We start from the raw sequence: 15,130 nt of genomic DNA, 5'->3' as shown, positions 1-15,130 counted from the left end.
GAGAGAGAGAGAGAGAGAGAGAGAGAGAGAGAGAGAGAGAGAGAGAGAGAGAGAGAGAGAGAGAGAGAGAGAGAGAGAGAGAGAGAGAGAGAGAGAGAGAGAGAGAGAGAGAGAGAGAGAGATTTATGCAATTTTTTACATTTTGAAAGTGTTGGCCTATACGGACATGCCCAAAATTAGGAATACCAGAAAAAAAAGTAGGACTAATTACACAGCTGTGTTCCTCTGGCTGGCTGGATGTCAACCTAAAACCTTGCCGAAAATTACTTCCAGCTAACTTCACGGTCATACAAGAAAGTTTGAATCAGGCTTAAAGTGCACATTACTATAGCCAGAGTTATCATTTATCACGTGTTTCATAGCTTGGGATTCCACTAATGCTCTCTCAGAGGCCCCTCAAAATGACACCCGCAAGCAAATGAATAGTCTTGATACTCTCTCTCACTCTGCAGGTTAGTGCCTCTGCTAATCATTGTAAAGCCTGTTGGATAAAGGCGCTATATAAATGTACCATTTATTATCTCTCTGTGTCATTCTTTCTCTACCTACACACTCATTCAGCCTCTATCCCTCTCTTCTGTTGTGTGCCTCTTTATATCCCCCCCCCCCCCCCCTAGTTTCTCTGTGGTCTTGTCCTGACCCTTCTGTCCCGCTGAAGCGAGGTGGCGGACAGAGGAAGCCACCACACATGCTTCAGAATCAGATCAGTGGCTTTCCGGTTTTCTACCCCGAGCGGCTTTTCCTCCTTCCTCTGTTGCCACGTTCCCACGTCAATCAGCCCTGTCCGCTCTGCTCGGAGATTAGATTCAAGTTTGACGAGTTCAATGCCCAAATGTTTACGTTTATTGATAAGAGAGGCCTGCTGTATGACGAGACAGAAAATAGTGTGTGTGTGTGTGTGTGTGTGTGTGTGTGTGTGTGTGTGTGTGTGTGTGTGTGTGTGTGTGTGTGTGTGTGTGTGTGTGTGTGTGTGTGTGTGTGTGTGTGTGTGTGTGTGTGTGTGTGCGTGTGCGTGCGTGCGTGCGTGGAGGCATGGTAGTAGCAGGTGAGCTCATTGCAGTGGGACTGACTAACGGTACTAACCTAATGTAGACTGAAGTAGCACAAGTGAGCCCTGCAAATACTTCGCTGAACTAAATAAAATGCAGTTCATGAGTAGGAGAAGGCTGTTCAGACTGATAGTCCAAATCCAATTTTTTTGGACGAGGCGTGATGTCACAACACGAGGCATGACCATATATGGAGGCATGACTAACTAACGGGAGATGCAGGTTTTCATAGTAAATGTGTTGATTCACGAGAATTACATTGAAAGGGTAAACTAGTGAACTTCATAAACTAGTTGGCCTCTGTATTTAATTGTTATAATATGTAAATATGATATATTATACATTTGTCTCTAAACATGAAAGAATGTCTGCTGCCAATGTACATAGGCTCACATAGTGCACACTGCTTTCTGCTTTTAGACTGTGTGAAACAATGCGTCAACACATGAAATCAAACCCTGCCCTGACAGACCACCACACCCATGCTAGTCACCATGAATACTTTTGGCATCCAAGGTTTGCATTTTCCCATTAGTGGCTCTTCATTTCGTCTCATAAAGGAATTGAGACTGTTTTTCTCATTGTACGTCAATCTGGGTAAGTAATGCTGTAATTGCTGTTAAGTGTTAAGTAACTGAAACGTTATTTTACTTCTCTAATACTAACATTTACACACATTTACACACAAAACAAATCAAAGCTTACATGTTTTGGCAAAGAGACTAATGGAAGAAAATAGGGATATTGAAATAAAAGGGCTTACTAGTGGTTAAAATAAACTACAAATTTGATATTTGTACATGACATGTATTTATGTGTAATAGCTGATGCTCTGTTGATTAATTGAGTACATAGGACCCTGATGGAAACAAGCCCCTGCTGGATCCTAGGCTAAATGTCTTACTGTACCGCCGTTCTGTTTACATTTCTGTCTAATAAAGTATTCAATCAATTAATAGGGGGAAGTTTTCTGTAAGTGCGTGACCCAAACCAGTGACATCATATCTATAGGGTTGCAGAAAAATGTGTGTGGAAGCTGAACTGGTTGGAATGGTTCATTCTGGAAGACAGGTGCGCTCTCCTTACTCACAGCCATTGTCAGTGATTAGGAATGCCTGACCAATAAGTTCTTGGACCAAGAGCTTTATAGATGTACACACACACACACACACACACACACACACACACACACACACACACATACACACACACGTGCACACACACGTGCACACACACACACACACACGCACACACCCGCGCATGCACACCCGCGCACACACACACACACACACACACACACACACACACACACACACACACACACACACACACATGCTGATGTCACAGAGGAAGAACTTTAACTCCTGTGACATTGAGAGTTTCATGCCAGGCATGCTTCAGTGGTGACAGTGGATTGGTGGTGTTTGGCTCCACACTTACAACCTGATTAATTGGTTCTGCTGTTTGACATAATATAATACATACTGTATATTGTATCACATACTAAGCCTCTATTTGCTCTGAGTGAGGAGTGTGGTGAAAGGACAGAGAGAAAATGATATCCGATAATCCCTTGGGATGATACCTGATAACCCCCGAGGGCTGATAAAACAGTTGCTGACCGATCTAAACTGTGACCGTGAGTGAACTCACTGACTGAGCAACAAACATGTCCAACATGGGCAGATCGTGTAAACTGTATAGAGGAAGTCAAGTGGGAATATATCAACTCAACCGTCTTAAACCCTTTATGGACTGGGTCCCCCAGGGCTCTATAATTGTCCCCTTCCCTTTTTTCACTCTACACCAAAATCTCTTCACCCCAAATAGTTGCTCTACAGTTGGGTGCCACCGATATTGTCCCTTATTATTTGACCCATTTAGGCCTGACCTCAACATTTAAAAAAATCCTTCTAAATCCTCCAGTTTTCTGAAATAAATATTTTCACGATTTTTCAAAAATAGCAGACCTACAAGCTCGTAGCGCGCCACTCGGTGGCGCGCTATGAGCTTGTAGATCTGCTATTTTTCAATAGCTAAATTATAACATAATGTTTAAAACACCAAAAGGGGTTCCCGCCCAAAATGGGTTAACTGTCCTTTTGCGCAGATCACGCAAACCTCAGCAAAAAGAAAAGGACAATATCGATGGCCTCCAACTGTACAAGCTATGAGCTCGTGCATCAACGTGTAGGGTTGTTAGGGTTCACGTGTTTAGGACACATTAGGCTAATAAACAGCTGTTTTTCCTGAACATTCTGTTACAACTTTGTGAAGCAGTCTGGTCGGCAGATATCCAAGCTGAACAAACAACATGTACTACTGTTGTTTGTTTGTTTTTCCTCTGTTTTCTTTAATTCTTTGTCTATCGCCTCCACCAACACAGCACATAAGTAGTTCTGGTACTCATCGTAGACTACTCTTTTTAATTCAACAGGGCTAATGACGTGTTTTTAATTGATCAAGTAAGGAACAACGCTTAGATTATTTCCAGATTGACGCCTCTGTGTTGTGCCTTTTTTTTTTTTTGCTCTTTGTCTTTCTTTATACTTAGGATTAGGTTTATGAGTTGTATACAATAGTGTCACACAGACATTAGACATTAGGCAATGACCGCAAGCTGACAATCTGTGGCAACGCAACACACCTGTGATGGGCTATTATCATTTTTCAGGAGTGGTGGAAAAAGTACTTTTGTTTACTTGCGTATAAACATATCAATACTGCAATATAGAAATACTTGTTACAAGTAAAAGTCCGGAATTAATAATTTACTTAAAGTAGAGTAAAAGTACAAAAGTATTGGCTAGTACAGTAAAGTAAAATGTACTTAGCAAAGTCAAAGTATGAATCAGGCTAGAGAAAATCATCTCTTGGAATTGGTTCAAGAAGAGCTCTGCATGGTAAACACTGAAATCTAGGATCAGTGAAAGGGATGTTGATCTACCCACTGCAGGTATTTGACAATTGGATTTCCCTCAAGGGATCATTAAAAGTTTATCTAATGTTTTTCTTATTCCAAAATGTGTGTGCATGTGCATCAGAATGTTAGTGTGTGAGTGAGATGCATGATTTACTGTACAGTAAGTGTGCGCTGGGGACTGTGGTCAGTGTGGTGTATATCTATGCAACATAGTCTCATTATCTTATGTAAAAGTTATCCTATGAAAAGCACATGTTAGCAATTAAGCAGCCATACCTGTACCATGGAATCTCCCATGCCAATATACTGTAATTGTAATACTGTAAGTATATATTTTGTACAATTAAGGTCTCCACACACTGGGCGCGATTTCGGATTTTCTAGCTGCGTTTCTCCATTGGTTTTCCGAAAAACACGGCCGGTGTGCAACCACCTTTACAGTACAATTACAAATAAACGTATTTTTCACAACTACAAACACTAGTAGAGTGCATACGTCCACTAACAACAACCCAGATATTCCATTTCCACCTATAGGTATAATCTCTTTCGGACAGCCGCCCTACTGATTAGTAGTTTCATGGAAATTCTCCTATCCGTTCTTGATTTTGACCGTTGACCTTTGGGGGCAGTATAGAGACCAGGATTACTGCATGTTTTTGTGAGGGTACCACTACCTACCCTAAGTAAATAATCTATTCTGGTTAATTGACTGATCATTATGTTGTGTGTCTGTACTGTAACTGTATGTACAGTAGCCTATACATCTGTGTTTGCATACAGTATGCGCGTGCATCTGTGTTGATGTTTGTATACTGTACGTATGCACGTGTGTGTGTGTTTATTATGTGTGTACACTACTGTATGTACGACGTACATCTGTGTTTTATCGCTCCTTCTTGGGCAGCAACAATAGAGGGAAACCACAGTTGTTGAGACATAATTCTCTCTTGATTTGTTTTCCCATCATTCGATCCGACCAATGTGACCCTGTGAGCAGAATTAATCCCCTGTAGTAGGCTTATATTCGGCCTGTTTGTTTTTGTGTGTATGTGAGTGAGTGAGTGAGTGAGTAAGAGCATGCATGCGTGTGTGTGTGTGTGTATTTATTTGTTTGTATGAGTGTACACTAGTGTGTGTGCCAATTGTGTGTAGCTAACTGGGATGATGTTGCATTATTTTCCATCTCATCCTGTTCCTCCCAGGATAAACCACCCTTAGCTGGTTTTACAGTGTCCTGAGAGTGCAGGAGAGAGAGACTTCTGACGCATGCAGAGACAACCCCAACCACCCCCCCCCCCCCCCCCCCCCCCACACACACACACACATTTGCACGTTCGCATGCACGTGCGGCACGCATGAACGTGCACACACACACACACACATTTCAAGCATATTAAACAATTCAGCCCGATATATTCTCGTATAAGATGAATAATGAAAATAACCAAGCTTGTAGATCACAACTTGTATGTTTTTTTTAATCAAAAAATGCAAGTTATGATTTATTTTGTGCAAAACATTTAAAATGTGGTATACTGCCTCCAAACAGTCCTCATAGCCCCCTCTGTGATCTTTAGCGACCCCCCAGGGGGGACCTCGGACCTCAGGTTTGGTAATAGTGGAGTGGAAGACGCCAGGGGAGCAGTTATCATCATCATCATCTGGACAGCAGATGGAGAGGCTAGAGCGAGGCGAGGCGAGGGAGGGAGACGTTGGCTGGAACTTTGGACAGGACTTTACTGTCAAGCAGAGAAGCCAGGACGTCTCGTAATCTTTACCCAGAAAGTTATCCAGCACTAACGTTAGCTCTGAACATGAAAACTTTTTTTACTTAACATGGGGCATGGATAGACAATAAAATAAAAACGTGAAATTGTAGGCAATAATCAACAGCAGTGTGAATCTGTGTGATATGTAAGTAACTATTAAGCAACCATGTGTAAATACAGTGTGCGTGCGTGCGTGCGTGCGTGCGTGCGTGCGTGCGTGCGTGTATGCATGCAATGCATCTACAGGCATGTGTATGTTGTGGAGTGTTGCTTAGGTCCCGGTCCTATTGGTCATGTCCACACCAAGGTGAATAGAGGGCAGAGGAGAGGTTCCAGCCTCAAAGACAGTACAGAGCACTGGGGCAAGTGGTGGAAGGGAGGCATGTGCCTGTTTACATTCTAATTCAAGTTGATGTGATGACACCTGGGCTCTGATTGCCAGAGTGGCAGCAGCCCTGGTCTGATCAGCCCAGTGCTATAAATGTTTGCTGAACCGCTCTTCAGATGAAGCTAACATCTTGGTGGACGGACGCAGGATCGGGCGGTAAGCGCTACACACTCCAATAATGTAATTTAGAATGAGATGGCTGGTGAAGATTACTAATTAAGTACTTTGTAACTTTGTTTCTTCCATAGGCATTATAGGGTGATTGAGTCAATGTTGTCTAAACTGCTCTGCAATGTAAAGATCCCTCTTAAAGATAAAACTAAAAAAGGAACAGGTGTTATTTTGTTTCTGTCATATTAAAATCCTGCTTAATGGCTTGTCTGGCTTGTAGTAGGCCTACTGTACAGTGATTCAGTCATTTTAGTGAACATAAACTGCACACTGGTTTTCAGCTCTCACAGCTTAAAGCTAGGTGGCAGCATAAGCACACCGCTCTAACTCTGCGATCCTTCCTTTCCGGGTTATTCAGGAAGGTGGGGGCTTTTGTTATGAGCACAGTGATCACTCGCATTAGCTCAGACGGTAGACCCTTACGCCAGGGCTCCACCGGACGCGTTGCGTTGCGTCTGCGTCGCGTCAAAAAACGCACCGGTTCAATTTTAATGCACGCGTCGCGTCTCCGTCAACGCGGGCAGTGGAGCCACCCTTCATTGATTAAAAAGGGAACATTCCCTGACGGTGACGGAGACGCAACGCTGACGCGCCCGGTGGAGCCCGGCCGTTAGCTATCATTACAACCAGTTACATGTGCTCAGCGATGCGGTACAAACTCACAAACGGCGGCTCACCATGGACAGCGCTCAAAACTTTTGAGATACAGCACTTTGAAAATCCTGTTATAATGGAGGCTCAATGGAGCTGGATTTAAAGATCCCATAGCTGGTGGACGGAGGCTCTCCATTCTAACCGGAGCAATGCTAAAGGGTAAATGGACAGTCGCTGCTTTCATATATGGAGTATACGGTTGTCTATGAACATACGCGTAGATCGCACCAGTAGCCTAGCTACGTTTATAAACGTAGATAGCAGCAAAAAAGTTAATCACATTAATCCTGGCTTCACTATATTACAGTAGGTACATTTTCAAATATCTAAAAAAAGAAATCACACCCGTGTGAAGTGTGAACTGAGCGGTATGCATACTGTATTATGTATAGTTACTTGTACTACTCGTAGTGTACTACTTGTACCCTCCATTTTTGAGTGGTGTAAACCACTCCTACAACTGGCTTTGTTAGTGCAGAAAAAATGAGCATGGTTGCTATGTTTACCCTGTTCACCCGGGTGTGATTGTAAACCACTCCTACAACTGGCTTTGTTAGTCTGTGCAGAAAAAATGAGCATGGTTGCTATGTTTACCCTGTTCACCCGGGTGTGATTTCATTACGTCAGACATGATTTCATTACGTCAGACAGGCTATATAAGACCTTACACCACTCAGTTCACACGGGTGTGATTTTTTTCATACTTTTGGTGTTCATAATCTTTTAAAGATTCAAAAGGTGAAGGACATGACTAGATGAATACAATGTATCAGTGTAGCCTCAGCCTCATAATTCTCACAAAGGAAACTTTCTTGGCAACTGATGTTGATCCAAACAAAGAATAGAAGATTGTTTGTTCCTCTGTAACAACTGCATTATGTTGACGGTAGCAGACAAATCATTAAGGTGTCTGCGTAGCTCAACCATTAAAACACATCTTTGTTTTACCTTATAGTCAACAGGTCAAAGTTAACTCGACCTGATACCACCTATTCAGTCCATTCCGGGTGACACTTTCTACCTTTTTTTTCTCCCCCTGCCGAGAGTAAAGTACAGTTGGGTGCCACCGATATTGTCCCTTATCATTTGACCCATTTAGGCCTGACCTCAAAATTAAAAAAAATCCTTCTAAATCCTCCAGTTTTCTGAAATAAATATTTTCACGATTTTTCAAAAATAGCAGACCTACAAGCTCGTAGCGCGCCACTCGGTGGCGCGCTATGAGCTTGTAGATCTGCTATTTTTCAATAGCTAAATTATAACAATGTTTAAAACACCAAAAGGGGTTCCCGCCCAAAATGGGTTAACTGTCCTTTTGCGCAGATCACGCAAACCTCAGCAAAAAGAAAAGGACAATATTGATGGCCTCCAACTGTAATTTGCCAAGTCTCAATCAGATGAAGTAAAGCTACAATGGAAATTCATTTAGTAGGAGTATCTGTGTCCTCGGGACTGGGGTGGAAACGTCTCTAAATGTTTCTATTTCATTATGATGCTATGCTATCTCCTCACTTGTTCCAATTTTTCGATTGGCCTCATTTCAGGGTAAAATGGAAACTTGATTGTGATGTCACTTAATTTGGGGCCTAGCCAGGCACTTACTAGCAGTAGCTGATAGAGAGAGGCTTTCGAGAAAGGGTGTGATGGTGTCTTTTCTTTTATGTGTGTGTGTGTGTGTGGGGGGCGGGGGGGATTTCATATTAAGGATTTCACAGCTGTTTAGGTGACATCATACACCAGAGTATTGGAACAGGGGCAATATGGTTCGAAAAAGACCAACTTGCCCTTTTTTAACATTTCTTTTTTACAAGGAAATGTTTGGAGAATGTTGCCTGTTTGGATTTGATTGGAGTAGTTTGAGGTTATAGCGTCTGATATGTAGTACATGTTGAAACGCAGATGACTTCCATAGTGAGAAGTAACAAGAGGCAAAGTCACTCAACCATGGGTCAGGGAAATATACTGCATTTAACCATACCCATAAAGGCAAGCATAACATCTGTGAGAAATACAAATTTCTCACAGAGTGTGCACAGGCATGCAAGTCAACCTTGTCAAAATGATTTGCACATATTCAGCACAAGGTGTACAGTTGTGTGCTCCATCATCAATCACATGAATGGTTGCATTGCCAGTAACAGAAGTGTGTCTTCCGATGTACTTCCTACCACTTCTCTCTCCCAATGCGATGCCTCCATATGCGCCCCACTGGCAAGGAGCTTAAACCAAGCAAATCATTTGTGATGGGCTGAAACCACCTCGTGGTTTGCACTTGGAACATGTTGGACGGCCATACTGACCAACTGACCAACAGACAGACCAACACAGTGGCTTATACTAGCTGTGCGGTCGGTCACAGCTAGAAGCATATACACGTGTATATAATATACCGCTGTGTTCCACATGCTGTTTGAATTTGGCCAAACGTGTGATTCTGAGTATGTCACTGAGTTCCTAAGCTGGTTTAGCTTTTCATGAAACATAATTCCCAGGATCCTTACATGAAGCAATTCAAAAATAATTGTAATACTTTCCCCCCAACATTAGCTAGATGGGGTTTTTATTCTTTTACCACTTGACCCATAGCGTCCCTAATCTAGACATGGCATATACTAGGCGCACATTCAGTTATTTAAATAACAGACCCACAACAATACACTGTGAGCAGATAGATTTATTAAGTTTTTTGGTGTAGAGGGAAAAAAGGAGATGGGCAAGTAAAACACCTGGTCAATTAAATATAAAATGTAGGGTTTAAATTAGCTGTGTTGTTCCTCCAAACACAGCTGATGTTGAAAAGCCATTGCACCCCACCTTTAAGGTCCAACTCCCTGCATGCATGCCCCACATAAACAACGGTGTCTTTCCTGACCACTACTACCCATCCCTGTGACACCCTGGCCTACAATTTCATAGCCTGGCTAATTTATTTTCACACTGGCAGATTCGTCTGATTTCCGGGCTAACACTTTCACGGTCTGGATACATACTGTCGAGCATACAACTTCCAAAACCGTCACTTTTCTGAGGCCTACTGGCAGTGTGCACAGTAAATGTGGTGCTGATCGCTTGCGCACTTTGAGAAGAAAGGAAATTCTGCCGCGCCTCAGCCAAGTGAAGAACAAAGCGGGACACGACAGCGTCAAGCGTAAAAGAACAGTTTCAATGCTGCATCTTCAAAATAAAAAGGAACACACACAGACACACAGACACAGACACACACAGACAGACAGACAGACAGACAGACAGACAGACAGACCTTCTAGACGGCTAGACTCCTGCAGAGCCATGGCATGTTAAAGTTATGAAATTGTGTTGCAAGCTCTTATTAATACTTTTCATTGGTTATATTCATAAAAACCCACAGAAGTAAGATGATAACCAATAACATGAATGTATGTAAAAAATACAAACATAAAAAATATGATTTCTGCCCCCACAGTGATGGGCTAAATAAATAAATTGTAAATTATAACATGATCTGACTATTGTTACAACTTATTCTACTATTAGCCTATACTACTACTAGATTATTACTACTTCCACTATCAAACCTATTCTAATAGATAATTCTTATTTATGTGATACTAGACTGGGCACAGAGTCTGTAACGATGGAAGTTGGAGATCCCACCCGGCTATGCAATACCCGTTGTACTTAAAGACCTCGATATACTGTGTCCACAAGATGGTCACATATTTCAGAACGTCACCAATTTCACTGTGATGGAGTTACTGAGTGTGAGTGACCGAGTGGCCGAGATTTTGGGTTATGGAATTTAGATTTTGACTCAAATGTCATAAACAGGCTAAAGCGGATGTTGCAATCGATTCTTTGACAAACGAGTTGTGTATTTTACGCTCTTCTGTTTCCAGTGAAAGTGTGGAGCTGTCCTGAGACAACAGCAAGCAAATGGGTGAGATAACAGAGGACACAGGACAAATCACACAGAATCCCTCTGAATATTTTCCCTGGGACAAACACATCTGCTGACACTAAATGTTCTTTTCCCACACTGCAGATGCACACGTGCATGTGGGCACAAACACACACACACCCGCGCACGCGCAGCCCGCGCACCACATGCGCACGCACGCACACACACTCATCCACAAGCACAAAGGCTGACATTGTCCTTATTTTCATGTACATTTACAATTTAGGCATTTGGCAGACGCTCTTAATCCAGAGCGATTTACAGTAAGCAAGAACAAAAAACATGGTAATACATCAATTCAAATACATAAAAATAGTCATGAGTCATACATAAGCTAAGAACCTAACAGTATCTATCTATCTATCTATCTATCTATCTATCTATCTATCTATCTATCTATCTATCTATCTATCTACGCATATACACTATAGAGTTCTATGACTACATATAATGCTATCTAAGTTAGGCCTACATAAATTGAGCCTATGCAAGTGCTACGGCAAGTGCTACGGGCTAAGATGGAGTCTGAAGAGGTGGGTTTTCAGACTACGGCGGAAGATTGGGAGCGAGGCTGCAGTTCTGATTGCTATGGGAAGTGCATTCCATAGTTTTGGAGCCAAAAGGGAGAAGAGTTTTGGACGTGCGGAACATTGTTCCAGCGTTTTTAGCGAAGGTACTTCCAGCCTCCCTGAGTCGGCTCATCTGAGCGAGCGGGAGGGTTTGTAGGGTCTGATCAGACTTGCATCAGAGTTTTGGCGACCGGGAGCCAATGGAGGGAGCAGAGAAGGGGGAGACATGTGAGAATTTTGTCTGGTTGAAGTCCAGGCGAGCTGCGGCATTTTGGTATACAGACAAAAAACATACTGTATGCACTGCAGTTATCATCTGGACAAGTTAACCTTTTGTTCCTTGCAGTCCCCCTTCTTACATCTGACACAAGCTAAGACCCCCCCACACATGCACATACAAACATGCACACACGTACGCATACACATACAAACAGTGCTGACATCACATTGTACACATGGAACAGCAACATTGTAAAGCATAGCTAAGGCAAATTGGATCAGTCAGACACGTACAGTACATGAAACGCTTGATAGAAAAAGGAAAACTGGCAAGGTTCACATTTTTCATGACTAATCTGGAACAAAAACAGTCCATCTGCTAAATAACAATGATTTAATGACTTCTTGGTAACTGGACTTGCACACGTATTCTGCGATCACAGAGGTGTCATGTTGAGTATTGAACAATTAAATTCCCTCTAAAATCACCCGGTCATTGCTAAACAGATTATTTCCAGATGGACTTTAGATAAGCGTATATGCACAGATCTACAGTATATAATTATTATACTGGAAACAGATATGCATATCTGCAGATCTGCATAATTTATATACTACCTGTGTATATATACAGTGAATACAGTATACGCACACACACACGCACGTACACCATACACATGCAGGCACTGAACAGATCCACATGTGAATAGTTGTATAATGAATATAGAGCCACTGTATGTGCACAGCCCACGGAGCAACAGAAAAACTTGTTAGCGCTTCACATCTCTTATGAGACCTGGGGACTTCCCGAAGTGCAAAACATGTTTGTATTAAATAATCTCAAACAGGACACAATAGTCATGCACAGCCACAAACCATTTGAGGCAATTAGTGCTGGACCAAAGGAAGACAATCATAAAAGATAAAAAGACGTCCCTTAAACTGTAGCTCCCTTAAGTACAATTCATTGGCACATCCAACCGTAATCGTGACTTCTCCAGCCAAGCACCTTTGAGGAAAGGTTGGCCATGAGGTTCTGATCATTACGTTCCTTGTGAGTCACGAGAACTCAAGTTAAAATCCAACTCCCATCACGTTCATGTGTCCCCCTCTCTCTGACCTCAGTTAACTCTACTACACTATCAATCTATGCCGCACGGAAGAGGACGTTCAATAGGCCAATCAGACACTAGGCAATGTAAACATTTGTTTGGCATGGCAATAAAACTCCTTTGGATTGAATTGATAAGTCCCAGAAACGACCCGCTGTGATTGGCCAGTAGTCACTCGAGTGGCAGCGACACAGCATGCCTTCCGCACTTCAATAATAATGGAAGCTACAGTTGGAGGCCATCGATATTGTCCTTTTCTTTTTGCTGAGGTTTGCGTGATCTGCGCAAAAGGACAGTTAACCCATTTTGGGCGGGAACCCCTTTTGGTGTTTTAAACATTGTTATAATTTAGCTATTGAAAAATAGCAGATCTACAAGCTCATAGCGCACCACCGAGTGGCGCGCTACGAGCTTGTAGGCCTGCTATTTTTGAAAAATCGTGAAAATATTTATTTCAGAAAACTGGAGGATTTAGAAGGATTTTTTAAAATTTTGAGGTCAGGCCTAAATGGCTCAAATGATAAGGGACAATATCGGTGGCACCCAACTGTACTACTCCCAAAGCTGACCCTGTGTTGTGTCCCTCATTCGCCCTGGATCAGCGTGTTTTTAATCAGAAAGAGCTACTATTCCCATATATAGCTTCATTTATCTATGGGCCTTTTATAACCCCCCTTTTTTACTTTACTAAATATTAAAATGTAAAGTATCTTGCTTACTGAAGTATTTATTTTATTTTATTTTATATAGTACTAGGCAGCGGTGGCCGAACGGTTTGCGGAGCGGTCTTGATACCGGAAGGTCGCCAGTTCGTATCCCCGGACCGGCACGTTAAAATTACCACCGCTGAAGTGCCCTTGAGCAAGGCATTGAACCACTACCATGAAATGTTCTATGAGCAGGGCCTGGCTGTAAACAAGTAGTCCAGTTACCCTGGGTAAATATAGTAACTTTGCTTTACTTTGCTTACTTTTACTTGCGTAGATTCCCACTCACCACTGTAGTCCTGGACCAGACATCCTAGAATCGTGTAGATGGTATTAAATAACGCTGTAGTGTTATGGGGGTTATGGTTAGTATCAGTGCTATAGGTTATTAGGGTAAAGGTAAGGGTCACTGTTTTGCATGTCAGGGCGATGGGGTTAAAGCTTCTAGGGAATGAGTGTAGCTCTGTGTTGTGCACAGTATGAGCATCAAGTAAAAGTTCAAGAGGAAGCTCTGTGTTTACATGTGGTCTGCAAGGTCTCAATGTTTTAGTGGAGCTCAATTCACCTTCTAAAAAGGAAAAATAAATACGTTGGGTTGGGTCCATGCCAAGTATCTTTATTAGAAAAGGCCAAGCTTTCAGTCAGCAGACTTTCTTCACGGTAAACAGCGATGAACTGGCTTCAAATATATTGTAGTCGAGGCACCAGGGTTCCCCAATTAATTTTCCTCAAGTGCCATATTTTGACTAGGGAACCAGGCTGGGGGCAGAGTCCGCATGCGTGAAAATTTTGTTTTTTTATTTTTTCATTAATTAATTAAAAATTGTTCTCAACCAGTGGTCCGGGGACCACCAGTGGTCCTTGAGGGGGTGCCCAGTTTGACATGCATAGGCTACTGACCCCCATTTAATGCCATTTATATCTGGGAAACCCCCCCCCCAAAACAAAACATTTTTTTTTTTAAAATTCTTCCAGGGGCCACAAGGGGGCGCTCTGCGGGCCGCAAATGGCCCACGGGCCGCCTATTGGGGAACCCTGGTGTACACAGTAGATATAGATAACTGCATGGACGTACAGGTATGAAAAACCTTTTGACCTGTTTTTTTGTAGTGCTCTGGAACCTACTGTACAAGTGATCTTGAAGCTCACCTTAAATTCTTGCTTACCTACCTTTGAGTCTAATTTAACCAAATGCAGTACGTATTTGCATGCGGCGGGAAACAAATATAATTATATAACCAATTAACGCACATGAAACACTATGGGTACGAGGAAGTGCACTCTCCGTCCATTCCAGTTCTACACACTAAAATGGTGTTAAATTAACTGAGAAGAATGTAACACTCCTGAGTTAAATGAAGAGGATTTCACTGTGCAAGCTAGGCTCCAGATGTGTGAGAGGCAGTGGTGATAGGCCGGCCCTGGGCTAGCAGTCAACATTGGTGGACAGTTACTAAGTATACATGTACTCAAGTACTGTACTTAAGTAGAATTTTTAGGTATTTGTACTTTACTTGAGTACTTCCAATTTCCCTTACTTTTACTTCTACTCCACTACCTCAGAGGCAAATATTGTACTTTTATTATTACAGAACATGCATTAACCACTTCAGCCCTATATACATTTCA

The 15,130-nt window shown here is 42.3% G+C and overlaps 1 protein-coding gene and 1 long non-coding RNA gene across 2 annotated transcripts in view; one reads left to right on the top strand and one right to left on the bottom strand.

Annotated features, from left to right (window-relative positions):
• Positions 1 to 15,130, bottom strand: part of lpar1 (lysophosphatidic acid receptor 1) — a 72,082-nt gene that overhangs the window by 16,055 nt on the left and 40,897 nt on the right. The window lies entirely within an intron of this gene.
• The window catches only part of LOC306939859, a 9,917-nt gene continuing 5,618 nt past the window's right edge, over positions 10,832 to 15,130 (top strand). Inside the window, exon 1 of the long non-coding RNA XR_013791940.1 lies at positions 10,832 to 10,873. This is a non-coding gene — a long non-coding RNA (uncharacterized lncRNA). The remainder of the gene's footprint in view (positions 10,874 to 15,130) is intronic.

This window comes from Electrona antarctica, assembly GCF_951216825.1.
Source record: "Electrona antarctica genome assembly, chromosome: 16".
NCBI lineage: Eukaryota > Metazoa > Chordata > Actinopteri > Myctophiformes > Myctophidae > Electrona > Electrona antarctica.
Note: the sequence above shows the minus strand (reverse complement) of the source record. Positions and strands in the feature narration are given on the sequence as shown.